General features: G+C 34.4%; 1 protein-coding gene across 20 annotated transcripts in view; it reads right to left on the minus strand.

Annotated features, from left to right (window-relative positions):
* ralylb (RALY RNA binding protein like b) overlaps positions 1 to 20,085 on the minus strand; it is a 490,264-nt gene that overhangs the window by 459,495 nt on the left and 10,684 nt on the right. For 2 of the 20 annotated variants that reach the window (XR_015525255.1, XR_015525265.1), the window contains exons 4-5: positions 17,725 to 17,830; positions 16,209 to 17,540 (exon numbers count right to left, since the gene is read on the minus strand). The exons of the other annotated variants lie outside the window; for them this stretch is intronic. The gene's annotated coding sequence lies outside the window, so the exon portion shown is untranslated. Of the gene's footprint in view, positions 1 to 16,208; positions 17,541 to 17,724; positions 17,831 to 20,085 lie in introns of those variants that run through there. 20 annotated transcript variants of the gene reach the window in all.

The raw sequence follows: 20,085 nt of genomic DNA on the forward strand, positions 1-20,085 counted from the left end.
TGTCCAATTTTGGTGAGCCTGTGCGAATTGTAGGCTCAGATTCCTGTTCTTATCTAACAGGAGAGGCATTTGGTGTGGTCTTCTGCTGCTGTAGCAAATCCACATCAAGGTTAGCCGTGTTGTGTTTGGACATGCTCTTCTGCAGACATCGGTTGTAGCGAGTAGTTATTTGAGTTACTATTGCCTTTCTATCAGCTAGAACCAATCTGGCCATTCTCCTCTGACCTCTGGCATCAACAAGGCATTTGCGCCCTCATAACTGCCACTCACTGGATATTTTCTTATTTCAGACCATTCTCTGTAAATCCTAGAGATGGTTGTGTGTGAATATCCCAGTAGATCAGCAGTTTCTGAAATACTTAAATCAGCCCATCTGGCACCAACAACCATGCCACGTGCAAAGTCACTTAAATCACCTTTCTTCCCCATTCTGATGCTCGGTTTAAACTGCAGCCGATCGTCTTGACCAAATGCACTGAGTTGCTGCCATGTGATTGGCGGATAAGAAATTTGCGTTAACGAGCAGTTGGACAGGTGTACCTAATAAAGTGGCCGGTTAGTATATAATTATATATAATACTGATAATTTATCAAATATCATTATTATATTGATCATTTATCAGTTTTATAATTAACATCATAAAACATACCATGCAATGTCATTTCTGTAATAGTAAATACTAGTAATATTTAAAAAATGTTTTCCTCGTCTACTGCCTTAATGTAGTTCAACTTAATTGATAACCTTTACTGTATCAAAATTAATAATATTAATAATAATAACAACAATAACAATATTGTATTTATGGAAAAGATACGAAGCTATACATGCAGTTATGTAATATATAACTAAAATTATAAGAAATGTTTTAATACATATGGTCAAACTAAAAATACATTTAAAAATATAAATATATAGGTATCTAACCTTATAGACACAAACAAAAAAGTAATTATAATTATCATCATAAAGCATTAGGCAATGTAATATTTGTAATAGTAAATATTAGTAATATTAATTATTTTTCCTTGTCTGCTGCCTTCATTTGATTAAACCTAATTGATAGTCTTTAGTGTAATAAACAAATTAACACAGTTGAAATATCATTTGATCTTTTATCCCTTTATGGCGACACTTACTGTAGTAATAACACTGCTGAACACTTATGAGTGACAGACTGGACAGATGTGAGTCCTGATACTCTGGCCTATAAAAATAACTGAAAATAAGTCATTCTGAACATTACATTCACCACTAATTAACACGAAGCGCTCCATTTATAATTCAATATTCCCTGAAAAGCATGCAGAACATTTTGCCCTGGGATTAAAGTTCAAAGATCATGAGCTATTAAAAGTCAAAGATCATGTGATTACACTCACCAATCAGCATTCAGCCATAAAATAATTATGATGTTCAGTCATTGCAGAAATTGCTTAATGAACACTCTGAATCCTTCACACATGGCTGGAGATGCAATTTATTTTTCCCAAAAATCAACTGGCAGACTAAAACCTACACTCTGAAGGGTAGGATGTGTTTGTTTCTTTATTATTAGTAGTAGTATTAGAAATAGTATTAAAAAAATATATAGTATTTTATCGATAATAACAATAATAATAATAGTGCCGTTTTTATTATAATTTTTAATAAATACTATTTATTTATTTATTTATACTACTACTACTACTACTACTACTACTACTAATAATAATAATAATAATAATAATAATAATTTAATGCTGTTCAATCATTTATTATTATTATTATTCTTAATAAATACTATTTATTTATTTATTTATTTATTTATTTATTTATACTACTACTACTAACAACATCAAAAACAACAACCATAATAACATTATTGTTTTTTTATATTTTTATTAGTACTGCTATTATTATTATTTGTTGTAGTAGTAGTAGTAGTAGTAGTAGTATAAATAAATGATATCATTAATATTAATTAAAAAAAGAAAATAATAATAATAATAATAATGTCATTTTATTATTAATAAAAATAATATGATTTATTTATTTATACTACTATTATCATTTTTAACATTATTATTTGTAGTAGCAGTATTACAAGTAGTACTTATTAGTATCAGCATTAGATTTATCATTATTATTATTATTAGTAGTAGTAGTAGTAGTAGTAGTAGTAGTACTAGTATAGATAAATAAATATCATTATCATCATCATTATTATTATTTATTGCTATTATTATTAGTAGTGCTAGCAGTATAAATAAATATCATCATCATCATTATTATTATTTATTGCTATTAGTAGTAGTAGTAGTAGTAGTAGTAGTAGTAGTAGTAGTAGTAGAAGAAGAAATGGTAGTCATAGTCAAAATAAATAATATCATCATTATTCTTATGATCATCATCATCGTTATTATACATTTCCCCCTAATTTCCTCCTGAAAATTCTGACAAAAAAAAAATAGTAAATGTCCTAACATGAATAATAAAGGGTGAAAACACACCTTCCTTCCACCCAAAAATAATGATTATTATTATTAGTAGTAGTAGTAGTAGTAGTAGTAATAGTAGTAGTGGTGGTGGTAATAGTAGTGGTATAAATAAATATCATCAATATTATTATTCTTTTTATCATCATCTTGTTATTAAACATTTCCCCCTAATTTCCTCCTCAAAATTCCGACAAAAAAAAATGTAAATGTCCTAATAAAGGGTGAAAACACACCTTCCTTCCACCCAAAAATAATGATTATTATTATTAGTAGTAGAAGTAGTGTTAGTGGTTTTAATAGTAGTGGTATAAATAAATAAATAATATCATTGTTATTATTACTATTCTTAAGATCATCATCATCATCATCGTTATTATACATTTTCCCCTAATTTCCTCCTGATAAATCTGACAAAAAAATGTAAATGTCCTAACATGAATAATAAAGGGTGAAAACACACCTTCCACCCGAAAATAATGATTATTATTAGTAGTAGTAGAAGTAGAAGTAGTGTTAGTGGTTTTAATAGTAGTGGTATAAATAAATAAATAATATCATTGTTATTATTACTATTCTTAAGATCATCATCATCATCATCATCATCATCATCATCATCGTTATTATACATTTCCCCCTAATTTCCTCCTGATAAATATGACAAAAAAAAATGTAAATGTCCTAACATGAACACCAAAGAAAAAACAAAACACACCTTCCACCCGAAAATAATGAAACATCCTGGGACTAAATCCTTTCTTATTTCCTTATTTAATATTTACCTGTAAAAAAAAAGGATCACGATGGTCTCTTAGTCGTGAAGTTATTAACCATATGCTTTTATGGTATTGGCTCGACAGTGTTATTTCACCCGCTGATATTTCCCACAATGCACTGCACAAATATATTATTGAGGCAGCATCTGCTATGTGCTACTTTTATCCCCGGTGACCCTTCAGAGTTTCAAGAGGTGCTTAAATTCAGAAAATCTTCAAGTGTCGACTGAAACCTACAGGCTTACAAGAAAAAAACAACAACCTTTTCTTGTTTACCTCAATTCTGATATGAATTTCTTTGGATGCTTATCAAAGGAATGTCGTCTTTGTTTTCGTCTATAAAGGCAGGATTCACCTTGAATCTCTCTCATTACATATTAATACAGAGTTGATCTGAATGCCATCCAGCATGTCATTTCTTTCAAATCTATTGAAAAGAGCGTTTGTATTGATCCGAACTCAAGCACATTGAGTGAATAAATGAAATATAGATTAAATGATAACTGCGGGAACGTGAAGCAGAACAGGAAAGAGGAAACCGAATGAATAAGTGTGGCGCAGAATCGACTCTGAGGTTTAGAGCATTGATTAAATCAAATCCCGGTCTGATTATGGCAGAATGGATTACATGGATGAAAAGGCGGGAAAAGGAAATGCCGGTTGCTCAGCCTGCAAATGTCCGGAATCATCGCCTATCCAGCTTGATTACCGTGAAGCTCAAGGAAAAGCTGCGATGATTGACTTTCCAGCTGTATTGATGGACTATTCAAGAGCTGAACAACAGGAGGAAAACTACTCATTTACTTTCTCTTCAGAGAGAACTTTTCCTGATTTTCCTAATCACGCATTCCTTATTTACAAACTACTCTCACATGATGATTTCTAATACTATTTTTTAGGAAGAAAACCTGTAAATGAATTAAAGCAAAAACGTTAATATTCAACAAGAAGTCGATCATTAAGGTTAAAAAATGTTGAGGTTTACAAGATTATACATTGTTTAGCTCCTCCCCATTTGACTGACTTTAATACATTTAAATCTGTTGAAAAAAGCTAGAGCTTATTGCATTAACCGACTTATAAAAAACTCATTTTGATCAAGCCGTTAGTTTTTTTCTATTAGAGCATCACAACAGTGGAAATTAATACCCCAATCTATATCTACACTGTAAAAAAATCCTGGATGCCTTAAATTTTTAAGTTAAATAAATTAAATCTTGTGAGTCTATTGAACTCATTATGTTAAAGTGACCAAAAACAGCTTGCGTAACTTATAAAATTAAGTTAGAACATGATTAACTTAGTTTAATAGGTTACATTGAACTAAAAACATATGCTGTCATGACTAATTGATCATTTAATTTTTTTACAGTGTTCAAAATTATACAGCAAGGGAAATAAGTATTGAATACATCATGTTTTGTTTTGTTTTTCTAAAAGGAGCTGTTGACATGGAATTAAACCCGATTTTGGTAAAAACCCAAACAATACAAACATAACAATAAAACAAAATGAAAATCTGTTGTGTGTAATAACACTGGAATGACACAAGGAGAAAGTACTGAACTCCTGTAATGCATTTATTACTCTATATAAAAGGCTTTTTGGTGATGGCAGCTTAAAGATGCCTCTCATTTGAAGATTAAAGTCACATGCATTGCTCAGGTGTGAGTTTATCTTCTACAGAGTGTAGAAATCTTAATGGTTCTGTGGGTTTAGTCTATCAAATCTGAGCTTTATTTTGTATTTTATATTGGATTCAGGCCATTTTACAGCTTGATTTTCTTTCTCTGAAAGCATTTGAGAGTTTCCTTGGCTGTGTTTTGAATCATTGTCTTGCTGAAATGCCCACTCTGGTTTCATCTTCATCATCCTGCTAATGCAGATGTTGGACTGAAGCAGCTAATTTTTATCAACAATGACAAAGGGCAAAGGGTTGCTGAAGAACTACCGAGAGATTTCAGCTTCTGTCTGGGCAGCTGGCTGGGACCTTACCTGCCTTTCTACACCCCGTCTTCATGTGTTAAATACTTTTTCCCTGTGTCGTTTCATTTTATCATTCATAACTTTTGTAAACTAACTAGATTTGTTTCCTTTGCATATATGGATTTCTTTGCTTCTTATCAACATCTAGTGAAAATTTCAAGTCAACCTAGATACCTTTAGAAATATGGGTCTTGGAAAAAAAATGGAGATGTTTAATTCTTATTTTCCCCGCTATATGTGATGTAGTGGACCCACAGTGGGTCCATCACAAGGTATGAGAGGCCTGACACCACAAATACCCATTCATTTTAGTATTGTTTTTATAATATTACATAAATAATCACTGTCAAAATGTCCATAAATTAGCAATTATCTGTTTTTTGTGATTTGTGTCTAAAAATTTTCTTGTTTATTTTTGCTTTTGAGTTGAATTATGGGACCTTGGTTTTTCTTCCAACAACTTTAACCTTGAAAATTTTTTTTTTTTTTTTTAATCGACTTTTATTAACTTTTCAGTGATATAAAGTGATAAAGTGATATATCGTTTGGGTTGGTGTTGTATGTTATGCCACAAACCCCTTGTAACAAACTGCCAGCACATTTTCTTATTTAACATTTTATTATTTCTTAATAATATTATTTCAAACTATTGAAAAGTCAATAAAAGTCACTTTCTTAAACTGTAGAGTTGAATTTTCAACATCAAAAGTCGACAGAGCAGAGATCAACATCCTATAATGTATATTTCACTACTGTAAATGACCAGAAAAAACTTGTGAAACACAAAATATAAAACTGTTAATTAGTAGCAATTTTTTTTGAGTCAAGCCTGGAAAAAGGGGTGCTTCTTTTCTCTCAAAAATGTACATTTTTACAGTTATTTGCCTCATTTTCTATTAAACTACAAAGTTAAGCATTTATAGTTTAAGCAGCTACTGGATTTTAGCGGCATTTCAAGCACTATTTATGTCTGGATTAGCTTGTCAGGTGGTCATCATGAACACACTTTTTGATGTACCAAAACATTTCCTAAAGATTTAGAATAAAAGAATATTTAAAAATTATATATTATATACATTAAAACATTATACATAATAATAAATAAATAAATAAATAAATAAATAAATAATGAGCTATAAATAATATTTTTCTAGCATCTCTAGTTAAAAAAAAAAAAAAGATAGTGTAAAAAAGTGCATTTGAAAATTCATTGATAACAATAATAGACATCATTTGTATTAAAATTAACTTTCATGAGCCTAAAAACTGTACTTTTGGTGCTTCTTCACACCTTGTTATTGGTTATTTTTTTATTTCACGAATAAGGTCCAAGATTTAGAATAAGTTTTTGTAAAATGTTCTCTACTTATAAACAATACAGTTGGTCAGTAGTGAAAGATGGCTTCACTTTTGTCATATTCTTCTCTGTCTTAAAGGCTTTAATGGGTTATTTTCAAAATGTATGACGGCTTGGCAGTCAAAATAGAACAAATATGCTTTTTTTTAAGTCATTATGTTTATTCAGTGTACTAGAACAGGTTAAAATGCTTTAAATGTTCATTATGTGTAACACTTCCATATATTTTTACAATATTGCAGCACCTCTAAATTTCCAGGCTGTCTAAAATGACCTGATTGGCCAACTGACACCATGTGCTGACTGGCCAAACACCTCAAGCATGCGTTCAACATTTATTGCCTTTTAGCAAAATTGCCAGTTTCAACTTCCAGGAAATGTAAAGCAACTATAAACGCAAATAGTTAATAATAAAAGCACATGATTCATTTAACCAATTCAAATGGAGTCTGATTCTGACAATGCATACAAAATCAAACAAACTTTGCAAACACTCCTCATCGAAACAACTCCAATCCCACCACAACTAAACCCTCACAGTACTCAACACATATAAAACAACACTTACACTAATTCCAACATTTATTCTCCTCATTAAAGCCCTCGCTAAACATTCTGGGAACAAGAAATCCCACCTGAATGAACAAACATGATTCATGCACTCTTACCGCAAAAACAGATATTACCACTTTAAATTACAGAGTGCCTCGAACTAAAGAACTGTGCTCCATTAGGACATACAGTATAAGGCAGTCGGCAAAGTCTATTTTTGAGTAAGCGGTGACAGAAAATGGCACATTTGTGGGACAGCAGGGCAGTGTGTACACAAACAGATCCAACAGGAAAGCGGACAGCAGCAGTAAACATCAGCCGTGGCCTGGATTTACTGTCCTAATGTCAGATGGGGAGAAAATAGCCCCGGCCCCTAATTCGCATGGATTCCACGGATCCATTATGTCTTTTCCTTTTTTGTCCACGACAGCTCCTATTATTTTAGGATCACTAACTGAGATGTAGTCAAATCCCAGTGATTCAAAACAAATTGGCCTGGATCAGCAGTGTTACTTCAGAATGGCTGATACCCTGCGGTGCGATTCCTGCGGGACGAGTCGGATTACATTCGCCCTCCTTTCTGCTCTCCATTTGCTGCTTGCGTTGTAATTTGTTTTGGTAAACCGTCTCCAACTAAGATGGTGAAACTTAAATTAGGGAAATCAAATTCACCCCCAGTCAAATCATAGGAATCTTCTCTGCACAACATCTCATATGATGGAGCTCAGCAGTAAACAGGCTCTTTTTCGACAGCCTTAATTTCTCATTCATTTTCTTTATTAGCATTCAGGAAAATTCTTTCGTAAACATTTGTAACCTTCGAACCAAATCAGGGATGAGCCGCAACATTCAATCTGACGATTCAAAACAGGGTTTGAAAGGAAACCATGGAATTCCTGATGAGTGAATCAGCAGATTACAATTAAATTGAGAGAGTCTGATCGAATAGGTCTGCTTTGTGTGTGTGTGTGTGTGTGTGTGTGTGTGTGTGTGTGTGTGTGTGTGTGTGTGTGCATTGTGTCTAGCTAACACTGGCAAGCTAACATTAGTTTGCTTTATTAAAAGCAATGTACTGCAAGGCAGCATGCTGGCTCAGTGTTAGCACTGTCGTCTCACAGCAAGAAGGTCGCTGGTTCGAGTACCAGCTGGGTCAGTTGGCATTTCTGTGTGGCGTTTGCATGTTCTACCCGTGTTGGCGTGGGTTTCCTCCGGGTGCTCCTGTTTCCCCCACAGTCCAAAGACATGCACTATAGGTGAATTGGGTAAACAAAATTGGCCATAGTGTATAAGGAGGTGCGTCCCAAATTGCATACCTATGCACTCCTCTACACCATTGTGTAGTATAAATAGTGTAAGTAGTGCGCTCATTCACTTATTTGACTGGCAATCAATTTGGTGGGCAGGGAAACCACACTCCTACCTCACGTTGCGGTCGGCCTCAAAATGGGAGGGATTTGGATCCTATTTTAACATCAGAAAATAAAAAAATATATAAAAAAAACGCATTGTGTTTCAATCACTTCAAAATGACTGCGAACACACTATACCTACACACTGTTCTGTCCGAACAGCTTCCAAAAGAGTATTTTCATCATAGGTGCCCTTTAAATGGTGCCTATTATGTGGTGAATATGCCCCTGTAATGCATACTGCGGTCCTTTTTTGTCTGGCTTTCACAGATATCTCACCTGTTCGCCATAAATGACTAATTATATCACTGGGAATGTCTGACACTGATGCATACACACAGTAATAGATGTGCCAAGCACGAAAGCTTGACAGGCGTAGCAACAGTAACTAAGGAGGTCAGGGTTTAGCGAAGGGTCAATTGTACTGACAAGCAGCTATAGTGATAAAATCACTGTAATGCATTACAGACATGCATACAAACATTTTAAACTGATTCTTGATCACATTTGATGATCACAGAGAGCTGAACAGATCTTTTAATCCCAGTTGCTTTACGCACGTCCTGTCTTGTTGATATGATTATACGCCTTACTACAGAGACGTGTTAATATGTGACTGTCAATCAATTTGTTGGGCAGGAAAACCGCACTCCTACGTCACGTTGCGGTCGGCCCCAAAATGGAAGGAATTTGGATCCTATTTTAACATCAGGGAATTTAAAAAAAATTTAAATAAAAAAAACTTGGTGTTTCAATCACTCTAATTTACACACTGTCCAGTTCAAACAGCTTCCAAAAGAGTATTTTCATCATAGGTGCCCTTCAAATGGTTGCATTATCTTCAGTTTTTGACGGTTTGCTGGTTACAGTCTATAATGAATAAACAGTCTAATGTTTTTTCCAGTTCTTTAAAAATCTACTTGTTTACATTATACATTACATTCCAATTTAACTTTTGTACATTATATTAAAATTCTAATACAATATAAAAAAGGTTATTAATACGATCCTCCAACCAAAAACCTTTAGGAAGCACTGAATTACGAAATGGAGCGGTAGGTTTTAGCACAGGCTCCATTTCACCCGTTCATGCAGCTTTAATTACTGAACATTATCAGTTCTAATACTGCTCCTGTACTTCATAAAAATGCATGAGACGTAACCGGCGCAGGCAGAAGTGCGAGAATCATTCTGCTCACGTTACCTTTCAGCTATTATCAATTATTTCTGCTGAATAAACACTGTGTCAAGGGAGGAGCCACAAGGTGCATTTTCCTACAAATTAGTCAGGAAAGGATCTGTCCCCCTCTACAAGACTGACAGTGTAATCGATATTCCTCACTTATTTTAATGTCGAAACCGCAGCTACCGACACAAAGAGCTGGATTGGTATTCAGAGTTTGGTCTTTTTGTAACTGCTCACAGTTGCAGTTCTATAAGTTTTAGAAGTGTCAAAGTGAAATGTCAATGCAAGACATGCAGACAGTGGCAGACTGTGCATATAGGGATTAAAAAACTCGTATATTTACATCAGACAGGCCATTTCTAAACAAATTATGCCACAGGAATGTGTTAGAAGGTGTATACTGTTGGTAAACCCAGAGACGAGCAAAAAAAAAAAAAAAAAAAAAAACTGATTTTTTTTGAAGACCCAAAAACAAACTTTGAATTTTTTAAAAGCACAACTGATCAAAGTGCATTACTCAAGCTGTTTGTGAGTTGAAATGCAGTGTAATGTATTATTAGTGGTGTGGAGTATTTATCTGGAGGCTCATTAATATTGTTTATACTTCAGCTACCGTCTTGTCTAGTGGTTACAAACGCCTCCTAAAAACCCCTAACCTGAGTCACCCACACCTCCCCTGTGCTACTTCAAACAGTGCTTTTACTTTCCTGCGCACTTAGTAATTCATTTTCACGTCAGCCGCTTAAATCCTTAAAAAATAATAATTCCTGCCCTATTATAGAAACTTTGTATGAGTGATTAGGCAACTACTCAGAAAACCCTAGCAACACATCAGGAATCATTATCCATCTATCAATCCTTCCATTCATCTATCTAACATTGTGTCCATCTAACATTGTCCATGTAACATTCTGTCCATCTATCCGTCCACCCTTCCATTCCTCCATCTAACATTCTGTCTATCCATCCATCCACCTACCCATTCATCCATCTTTCCATCTCTTACATTGTCCATCTATCCATTTATCCATCCATCTTTCTATTCAACCATCTAACATTCTGTTCATCCATCTTACTTACTATCTTTCTATTAATCCATCTAACATTGTCAATCCATCTGTCCATCCATCTCATATTGTCCATCCATCCATCCAACATTGTCCATCCATTCATCCATCTATCATCCTTCTAACATTGTCCATCCATCCATCCATTTACATTCTTTCTACCCATCCATCCATCCATCCATCCATCCATCCATCTATCTTTCTGTTCATCCATCTAACATTGTCCATCTATCTATAGATCCATCCATTTCTCTTACTATCCTTCTAATTCATCCATCTAATATTCTGTCCATCCATCTATCCAACATTGTCCATTCATCCATCCATCCATCCATCCATCCTTCTGTCCATCTATCCATCCAACTCTCTATTCATCTTTCTATTCAGTCATCTAACATTCTGTCCATCTATCGAACCAACCATCTGTCCATTTCTCTATCTACCTCTTTCTCTTCATCCATCTAACATTGTCTTTCCATCCATTCATCTGTCTAACATTGTCCATCAATCCATTCATCCATCCATCCACCCATCCAACATTATGTCCATCCATTCATCTATATATCTATCTATCTATCTATCTATCTATCTATCTATCTATCTATCTATCTATCTATCTATCTATCTATCTATCTATCTATCTATCTATCTATCTATCTATCTATCCATCCATCATTGTCCATCCATCTAACATTTTGTCCATCCATCCATCTCTCTTACTATCTTTCTTTTCATCCATCTAACATTGTCTATCCATCCATCCATCTAACATTGTCCGTTACATCTATCCATCTATCCATTCATCCCTATCTATCTTTCTATTCATCCATCTAACATTGTCCATCTATCTATCCAGCCATCCATCCATATCTCTATCGGTCTTTCTACTCACTCACCTAACATTTAGTCTATCCATCCATCCATCCAGTCTAATATTCTGTTCATCCATCCATCCACCCATCCAACATTGTCCATCCATCCATCCACCCATCCAACTTTCTGCCCATCCATTCATCAATCTAACATTCTGTCTCTCAATTCATTCATCTAACATTCTGTTCATTCATCCATCCATCCAACATTGTCCACCTGTTCGTCTATACATCCATCCAAAATTATGTCCCTCTATACATCCCTCTATACATCCCTCTATACATCCATCCATCCATCCAACTTCTTCATCATTATCTATCTAACATACTGTCCATTTAACCATCCAACAATCTGTCCATCCACCCATCAATGCATCCATCCATCCAACATTCTGTCCATTCATCCATCCATCTAACATTGTCAATCCACTCTAGATTCTGTCCATCTATCCATCTAACACATATCCATCTTCCAAGTGCTCTTTAAAAGGAGAATATTTAAAAACATTTTTTAACAATAGTTTGCATTTATTTAAGCCAAACAATATATATATATATATATATATATATATATATATATATATATATATATATATATATATATATATATATATATATATATATATATATATATATATATATATATATATTTAATTTGCAAAATTAATTTCTCATAAACACCATATCAACAGCCCAGCGACCACCTAGAGCAGGGGTGGCCAACCCTGTTCCTGGAGAGCCACCTTCCTGCAGATTTCAGTTGCAACCCATATCAAACACACCTGGCCTGTAATTATCACGTGGTGTTCAGGTCCTAATTAGTTGGTTCAGGTGTGTTTGATATGGGTAGCAACTGAAATCTGCAGGAAGGTGGCTCTCCAGGAACAGGGTTGGTCACCCCTGAACTAGAACAAGGTAATTACCAGCTTTTTTTTTTTAAAAAAGTAATAATCTAGTTTCCTATACAACAGTTTGTCCTCATTAATAATTCAGCTCACATATTGAAATTCCGCAGGCTTTGATGAACTATTTAATTCCATCAATTGATTATTAAATAACAGCAGGCGCCAGACACCCTCTAGTTTTATTAGCTCCTTCTCACCTACTTCCATCTCCACCATAATTCATGTAGGTAGGTGTTAATTTGGGTCTTATGTAAAGTGTTGCGCTGAGACTCAGGAGGTTTTGTGTTATTTTGAGGCATTAACCCAAAGCTTTAGCAATATTATGCAGCAGTACAATGAATATTAGAATTTCATGAGTATTACAATAATCACTGGTACAAGACATACTAAAATATTAACAAATTGGACTGCATTATTAAGAACACAGACTTGTACTGTGGAACATTAGCATTGCTCATTGTGAAAGTTAAAATGATTATGACGGTTTCCTTCATTCACAAAACGGCCATTTAAAAGTTCAAAAGTGCTCAACGAATAATTTGGACACCCAATTTCAAATCAGCACGCTTACAAATTGATTATTTTAACATCAAGAGAAACCCCCTCATTTAAAACCACGGTACTTAATGAACACCGTCTTATTAGCCCGCTGGGTGTCTTCTGCCTTACTCTGAAAGAGCGCTCATTATTGACTCATTAATGAAAATCTTAATTAAGTACATCATTTACGGTGCTGCCATTCAAATCTGCGCTTGTCTGTTATGAGAATGTCTAAATCTTTGCTTAACTTCTATTTAAATGAAGGCATGGCATGATGAACATTTATACATCTCAATGAAGTGGTAATTGGCTGTTTGTGTCTCAGAAAATGTACCCACTGCAACTAATCACAGACGCACATAAGAATTGCTCTGCGTAGCGAATTTGTACTCTATTGTCTTTTTCAGCAAACTGCTAAACAGAGATGTTGACATTTTGAATTGCATTTATTCATTCATTTCTCTTGTACCAACTCATTTCTACCACTCCTTGCCATTTTCACTGTTTTGAGCATTATCCCCACTGATACATTATAAAATAATTTTAATATATCTATTTAATATATTAAATACATTCTATCTATATCTCCCTCTATCTATCTCTCCCTCTATCTATCTCTCCCTCTATCTATCTCTCCCTCTATCTATCTATCTATCTATCTATCTATCTATCTGCGGGGCACAAAGTAACACTTTTTGGTTTTGGGGTAATGAGGTTAGGCAAACCATATTTTTTTACTTGCAACACGCAAGCCTCTCCTACAAATGAGAACTGGAATTATGATCTCCGGACCTATGGTTTCTGTGCAGTATTGCCAAAAGTGCCAGGAGTAAAAATGTTACAATTTAGCCCACCCACGGGGCAAGTTGTAACAGACAGGGGGCTAGTTGTAACACATGCATTTAAAGGCATATTTCACACAATTAATTTAAATTCGGTTTACTTTAAATAGTAGCTATATTTCCTCAGTAGTTGGCTCATTTCTTTTTTTATTCTACATAGCACAGTAAGTGTATGTATTTATGTGTTTATTGGATAAACACATTTGAATCTATTTGCATTATTATTCATTTATCCATTATTATACAATGCATTTATTTGCATTATTAGCGATAAAATATTTTTTTCTATTAAAACAATATTTTTTATAAAAAAAAAAAAAAACCTTTTTATTTAAGAAGTTCTCAACATTACACTCAAAATTCAAAAAAATTATTTTGTTGGTTCAATTGGTGTCCAACAGTGTGTTGTAACACCCTGTTACCACTAACCCTGCTGTGTCATGTTTTCCTCAAAACTGGCTAGCAGTCAGTGTGTGTTTTACATCTTTCAAAATGGTTTAATCTTTTGGCCTAGAAGACGGTGATCACAACAATATAGGCTTTTACTAACATACTTTCAGAGATTTTTTTGAACCTTGGAAGCATGCCATGGTTAACCCTAAGCAAATACCTTAAAACTCAGTGTTACATTTAACCCCGCACTCATATCCATCCATCCATCCATCCATCTCCATCCATCCATCCACTTCTCTACATATATTAAGCTAAACATCCATCTGTCTATGCTTCTTTCACAATCCATCCATCTGTCTATATCTCTTTCACAATCCATCCATCCATCCATCCATCCATCCACTTCTTTACATCTATTAAGCCAACCATCCACCTTTTACAATTTATCCATCCATCCATCTATTCATCCCGCTCTCTATTTCCCTATCAATGTACTATTTATAAATCTTTCCATCCATCAATTTCTCTACATCTGTTAAGCTAAACATCCACCTGTCAATCCATCCATCCATCTATCTATCTATCTATCTATCTATCTATCTATCTATCTATCTATCTATCTATCTATCTATCTATCTATCTATCTATCTATCTATCTATCTATCTATCTATCATTGTCCATCCATCCACCCATCCATCCATCCATCCATCCCTCTTACTATCTTTCTATTCATCCATCTAACATTGTCTATCCATCCATCCATCTAACATTGTCCGTTACATCTATCCATCTATCCATCCATCCCTATCTATCTTTCTATTCATCCATCTAACATTGTCCATCTATCTATCCAGCCATCCATCCATATCTCTATCAGTCTTTCTATTCACTCACCTAACATTTAGTCTATCCATCCATCCATCCAGTCTAATATTATGTTCAACCATCTATCTATCTATCTATCTATCTATCTATCTATCTATCTATCTATCTATCTATCTATCTATCTATCTATCTATCTATCTATCTATCTATCTATCTATCTATCTATCTATCTATCTATCTATCTATCTATCTATCTATCTATCCCTCCCTCTATTCACTTCTTTACATCTATTAAGCTAACCATGTACCCGTCTATCCATCTTTCACAATTCATCCATATAGTTATCCATCTATCCCTCTATCGCTACCCATCAAACCATCTCTCTATCAACCATCTATCCGTCTGTCTGTCTGTTCTCTACTTCTCTTATCTATTAAACCAACCATCCATCTGTTTATCCCTCTTTCACAATTCATTCATCCATCCATCCATCCATCCATCTATCTATCATCCATCTACTCGCTTATATATCTATTAAGCTATCCACCTGTTTATACGTCTTTCCATCCATCCATCCATCTATCTCATAATTCACTATCAATAGTTCTAAGCATTTTCCCAGGAATTTGCCATGATGTTGCTAGGGTGCTGAAGCAGGTTGCCAAGTCATCAATAATCTGTTCTGAGTCAGTAACGAACGACACATCTCTCCCCAACAAACCACACAACTGAAGATGTCATTCAATCCTAGAGCACAAGGGTGCAGGACGAGCTACACCATAAAGTTTAATAGACTAAGGGGTTTGATTCAAACTTCTCTAGACAGAACAGGTGTTTTCAGTTATGATGTTATGACGGTTAGGAAATCCAAGTGATCACTAATTAAACACAGAGAGCGAGAGAGATGGGAAGAAATAAGGCATGCACATATGCTCACACTAACAAACAGCATGCTGGAAGCTCACCTTTGCCATCTTCTGGATAATAAAAATATATGTGCAAACATAATATTCAATATCATTTCCAATCTGGCATAACAGACTTTTTATTATGTTTAAAATGACACAATTTTAATTAAATCTGTAAATGGATGGGTTGTCAGTAAGTTTATTTCACAGTTTACCTGGCATCCCTCCAGAAATCCAATATCTCTCAACAGTCAACTGGTGGCTTGATGTCTTTGCACTCTGGATAAAATATTTTAAAGTATATTTTTTCAAGAGTAGAGACGAGTATCTCTAATGTCATATGGGAAATATTTAGGATTTATAGAAGTTAAACTCTACCATCCCATTTTGTTTTGTTTTCTTAAACTTTTCCAAGCCATGCCAGGTTGTGTTATAATAACAATAATCAACATGGGTGGTGTATTTTTCTGCACAAATAAGATCATAAAGTAGAACAGTATTATGAAATGTATTGATATTAGGTAGCATTAAAAAAATAATTAAATAGCTCCATATGTACAATGCAGAAAAAAGTAATTCAATTAATAGAACATGTCGGGTATTTAGAGCATACAAATCCTTTATTTTTTAAATTAAAGATACTTAAGTTCAATGATTTGGTTAAGTTTAAAACAGCACAATTTATGTTTAAAGCTAGGAATAAACTACTTCCGAAATGTTTACAAAAGTTTTTTGAAGAACGACTAGGGGGATATAATCTGAGAGAGGGATTAAATTTTAGGAGGTTGCAAACAAGAACAACTATAAAAAGTTTGTGTATGTCTGTCTGAGGTGTAAAATTATGGAACAGTCTATATCAGTTAAATTTAACTGTATAAATATATATATTAATAAAGGAATATAATGATGAAGGTGACTGAAAAGGGATAAAAAGATATGATGAAAATTTTATTAATGGCTATTTGCAGTACTATGTTGTTGTTGTTGTTTCTTTTTCTGTATTTGCAGTACTATGTATTTTATTTTTATTTTCCTTGGATCTATATGTTACAAAATGAAAAGGTACAAATGGAATCAAACATAATATTTATCAAAGATGCCAAAAGGATCAAATAGGTTTCATGTAAAAAGAAGAGATAAGTAAAAGAATAAATTAGTTTAAGTAATAAATGAATGATGGATGTGGTAATGGGGTGGGAGAATAATAAGCTTGTGCTTCATCCCGCTCCATTTTCGACCATGTTGACATGTATTTCTTTTGTTAATGATATTTTATGTATGATAGTTTAATAAATCAAATCAATAGTGATTTTCTTGCATTTTTACAGTAACCTACTGGAAGTTACAGTAAAAAAAAAAAATCCAAGTCCCTTTAAGCCAATTCATTTCACTCGGTGGCCATCTTTGAAATCCCTCTCGGCCAGTATACTCGAGCATTCCGTCTGGATGGGGAAACATAAAATTCTTCAAAACTGCTAGCCAAGCTTATGATTACATATTTGGAATCAACAAAACAATTAAACAACAACGGTCTCATAAGTTTCGTCTGAATCAAACAAAAATCAGCATATTTTCAGGTTGCCCAAGATAATGCACACTCAAAAGCAATGAGATCTCAACACCGACCTCATTTACGGCAACATTACACATTATCATCCTCTGGATAATGATCGTCTGGTCACACTGGTTTTCTGAAGTAACCCACAACTTGGTTTTGATAGTGAATCTCCACCTGAAAGGACAGAGACTCTTTGTTTACAAATTTGTGGGCGTTTGTGTTGCTGCTGTCACATAATGGGAGTTTAACAGAACGGACCGTACCACACTTTAAAAAAATGTTTTTTAAAATTTTTTTTTAATTTTTTAAGTGCACTTGGTTAATTTAAAAGAACAGATTTCAAGCTTTATGTGGATATATTTCTTATGTGTGTGAAGCAAGTATTCGCTGAGATTCCGGTGTGTTTGTGGACCACGAAACTGTCATAAGAGCACACGTCTGGTCCGAGCTTCTCCGTCAGTCTAAAGCAGGGGTCACCATTTTCTGTCCCGGAGGGCCGGTGTCCCTGCAGGGTTTAGCTCCAACTTGCCTAAACACATCTGCCTGGATGTTTCAAGTATACCTACTAAGACCTTTATTAGCTTGTTCAGGTGTGTTTGATTAGAGTCGAAGCTAAAATCTGCAAGACCACGGCCCTCCAGGAACAAGTTTGGTGACCCCTGATCTATAGCGATCGATGATTGGCTCCTGTACTAGTAGGCGGGGCTTCATTTACCTTATTGAGCGTTACACTTTTCCCCATTCAAGACATGTCTTGTGTATTCTAGTTTCTTTGATTACAGTACAGTTACTGTAAATCACTATACAGAATGTATGAAATGAAATACATGAAATGTATTTTTGTGTTTAATTTATTCTCTCTATTTACAGTATTGCTCAAAATTTTTCAATTATTACTTAATAGGAGCAATTATATAATAGGAGCATGCAATTATACTACATAGGGTTATATTGATTATAAGCCTCAGAGCTGAAAACAAGTCAGTCTTTTGATGATGAGTTTTTCCTCCCAGAAGCCCACTGCTGCGCTCTATTGTTGTGATCTCATGTGACTGACAGGTTGGTGGTAAATGCATCATTTTCATTTCATGGAGACTTTAAAATGATATTATAAAGGTAACATCAAACAAGCATCTAGTATAGATAGCGCGTTGAAATGAATACAGAAAAGTGTCTATGCTGCAGGCTTGGGATTTACAGTTTCTATAAAGCAGAGGTTTTCTGTGGCCTGTGTACAGTCTCCTGTCTTATCTCCAGCTCTCAAACTGCTCTCTCAGGACTCTGATGACAGTAAAGCAGCTCTCCTGCGCGAACTGAAGTGCTTTAATGCCTGCAATGGCATTTTAGAACCATTTCAGAGAGAGCGTGAATTTGCCTCCACGCGGGTTGAGACGTGGCGATGGCAGATTTGGCCATATCTAAAGCTGACATTAATGCGGAATGGCGCACTTTATTTTGATGTTTGTTTCAGACGTATAAAGGTCTAAGGTAAATGCTTTCAGATGTGTTTATTGATTTTTTTTCCCCCGCTCTGAGAACATTTAAGGAATTCATATCCACACAGTTATGTCATTTAGTCTCCAGGAAGCTTCGTAAATGAGCTGAGAACATAATAAGCAGGTGAAATTTCATTTCGGAAAATAACATTGTTTATCCCCCAGCGATTTTAGTATGTGCCGTTGGAGGAAATAAAAAAAAAATAAACAAACTAAAAAAAAGCCATTATGGTTGAAGTACACAGGAATTAAGAAAAGCAGCTTTGAATTAAATACACAAAATTATGCATGACAGTCATTTTTGAAATGACATGTACAGTTAAGGGCAAAATTATTAACGCTTTTGTGCACTACTTATACTTTTTCAAATATTTCTTAAGTGCTATTTAATGGATTTTTTACTGATTTTTTTTTCTTCTAGAGAAAGTTTTATTTGTTTTGTTTTTTTGGCTAGAATAAAAGCAGTTTTATTTATTTATTTAAAACATTAAAGTCAATATTAAATGCCCCCTTAAAGGTGCAGTAGGTGATAGTTGAAACAACAAACATTTTTCTAAAAACATTCTGGTTGAAAGTCTCTTCGCATTCCAATAGTAATGATTAAAGTAAATGATCTAAATGGATTTATATGCATTTTTTATATTCTGGGTAAAGTGTAAGACTAAAAAATGTTCATCACATTAAATATCATCAGGCCGACATTACCCATAATTCTGCTAAGTAGCCCAAACTATCTGTCAACAGATGTAGATTTGTACATCTGCTCAACCATTCACATGGACCGTTGGATCTGCCGTTTGCACGCCCGGGATCATGCTTGCCGCATTCATGACGTACACACAAGAGAGAGAGAGAGAGAGAGAGAGAGAGAGAGAGAGAGAGAGAGAGAGAGAGAGAGAGAGAGAGAATGACAGGTGGAAATAAATGATTAAT

Source organism: Danio rerio, chromosome 24, assembly GCF_052040795.2.
Source record: "Danio rerio strain M-AB ecotype USA chromosome 24, GRCz13ab, whole genome shotgun sequence".
NCBI lineage: Eukaryota > Metazoa > Chordata > Actinopteri > Cypriniformes > Danionidae > Danio > Danio rerio.